The sequence below is a fragment of the Tenrec ecaudatus genome, chromosome 11, assembly GCF_050624435.1.
Source record: "Tenrec ecaudatus isolate mTenEca1 chromosome 11, mTenEca1.hap1, whole genome shotgun sequence".
NCBI classification, from domain to species: Eukaryota; Metazoa; Chordata; class Mammalia; order Afrosoricida; family Tenrecidae; genus Tenrec; species Tenrec ecaudatus.
Window position 1 is genome coordinate 101,124,882 of NC_134540.1, and position 2,469 is coordinate 101,127,350.

At 52.9% G+C, this 2,469-nt stretch overlaps 1 pseudogene; it reads left to right on the top strand.

Moving 5' to 3' along the window:
• Window positions 1-499: 499 nt before the first annotated feature.
• LOC142460839 (elongation factor 1-gamma pseudogene) lies at window positions 500-1,815 on the top strand (annotated as a pseudogene).
• Window positions 1,816-2,469: the final 654 nt, after the last annotated feature.

Genomic DNA, 2,469 nt, shown 5'->3' on the forward strand with positions numbered 1-2,469 from the left:
TCTCCTGAGCAAATAATCAGAGAAGCTGAGTTTGATGGCTACAAATGAGGCATCAGGATCGCAGGAAAGCTTATTAACCACCTGCATTACCCAGATAACACAATCTTGCTTCTAAAAGTGAGGAGGACTGGAAGTACTCGCTGATGAAGATCAACGATGGCAGCCATCGATATGGACTACAACTCACATGAAGAAAGGAAAAATCCTCACAACTAGAACAGTAGGACATCATTGGCTATGGAGGAAAGATTAATGTTGTCCAAGATATCATCTTGCTTGGATCCACAATGAATGCTCATGGAAGCAGCAGTCCAGAGATCAAACGAAAGTATCGCATTAGGTAAGTGGGCTGCACAAGACCTCTTTAAAGTGTTGAAAAGCAAGGGTGTTACTTTGAGGATGAAGGTGTGTCTGACCCAAGCCATGGTATTTCCAATTTCTTGTGAAAGCTGGACATTGAATAAGAAATTCCAGAGAGCCCTTTCTCTGCAGAATCACCATGGCGGCTGGGACCCTGTACACATATCCAGAAAACTGGCGGGCCTGCAAGGCCCTCATCGCTGCTCAGTACAATGGGGCTCAGATCCGCGTGCTGTCCACACCACCCCAGTTCCACTTCGGCCAAACCAACCGCACCCCTGAATTTCTCCGAAAATTCCCTGCTGGCAAGGTCCCGGGGTTCGAAGGTGATGATGGCTTCTGTGTGTTTGAGAGCAATGCCATTGCCTACTATGTGAGCAACAAGGAGCTACGGGGAAGAACCCCAGAGGCAGCAGCCCAGGTGGTGCAGTGGGTGAGCTTCGCGGACAGCGACATCGTTCCCCCAGCCAGTTCCTGGGTGTTCCCCACCTTGGGCATCATGCATCACAACAAACAGGCCACCGAGAACGCCAAGGAGGAGCTACGGCGAATCCTGGGCCTGCTGGATGCCCAGTTGAAAAGCAGGACTTTCCTGGTGGGTGACCGAGTGACCCTGGCTGACATCACAGTCGTCTGCACCCTCTTGTGGCTCTACAAACAGGTCCTAGAGCCTTCTTTCCGCCAGGCCTTCCCCAATACCAACCGCTGGTTCCTCACCTGCATTCACCAGCCCCAGTTCCGGGCTGTCTTGGGGGAGGTGAAGCTCTGTGAGAAGATGGCACAGTTTGACGCTAAAAAAGTTTGCTGAGATCCAGCCCAAGAAGGACACCCCTCGGAAAGAGAAGGCACCCCGGGAGGAGAAGCAGAAGGCCCCGGCGGAGCGGAAGGAAGAGAAGAAGGCCGTGGCTCCTGCCCCTGAGGAGGAGATGGACGAATGCGAACAGGCGCTGGCCGCTGAGCCCAAGGCCAAGGACCCCCTTTGCTCACCTGCCCAAGAGTCCCTTCGTGCTGGACGAGTTCAAGCGCAAGTACTCCAGCGAGGACACCCTCTCGGTGGCGCTGCCGCATTTCTGGGAGCACTTTGACAAGGAAGGCTGGTCCCTGTGGTACGCCGAGTACCGCTTCCCCGAGGAGCTGAGCCAGACATTCATGAGCTGAAACCTCATCACTGGAATGTTCCAGCGATTGGACAAGCTGAGGAAGAATGCCTTCGCCAGCGTTATCCTCTTTGGAACCAACAACAGCAGCTCCATTTCGGGGGTTTGGGTCTTCAGAGGCCAAGAGCTTGTCTTTCCGCTGAATCCAGATTGGCAGGTGGACTATGAGTCGTACACATGGCGGAAACTGGATCCTGGCAGTGAGGAGACAAAGACGCTGGTCCAAGAGTACTGCTCCTGGGAGGGGGCCTTCCAGCGCACGGGCAAAGCCTTCAACCAGGGCAAGATCTTCAAGTGAACGGCCTGCCTCTGGCCCGCCGCCTGCACCTGCCTGTGGGGCGATGGATAGGAGGGGGTCCTTAAAGGAAGCTGAGCAATGAAAAAAAAAAAATCCAGAGAAAAATGGAAGCATTTGAACTACAGCGTTGGCAAAGAATATTAAAAGTACCATCGACTTCCCAAAGAGCAAACAGATCTTTCTCCTTCCAAATGTCCCTTAGAGGCAAGAAGGTGAGACTCCTTCTCAATCCTTCGGACATGTATTAGGAGAAATCGGGGCCCGGAGAAGGACATAATGCTTGCTAAAGCTGAGGGCCATGAAGCAAGAGGGCGGCTGTAGATGAGACGGCTTGATATGGAGCTGCAACAACGGGCCCACGCATAGCAATTGTGAGGAGGCGCAGGTCCCAGCCATGCTTCATTCTGTTGTATTTTGGGTTGCTATGAGGCAGAACCAACTCAACACCACCTACCAATAGCAGGGTTGTTTAAAGGACTTTGACCAACGTACTCACTTGTGAGCACACAAAAACAAGGTTGGAGTTGGGGGAGGGAGGGGTACCTAGGGAAAAGCGTGCAGGAAGAAGTTCATTTACTCCACTTCCACACGAGGCACAAACCGCCCCTTCTTAGCTGCCCTCTCCTTCCCCGTAGCAGTCTGCAAGGCAATCAA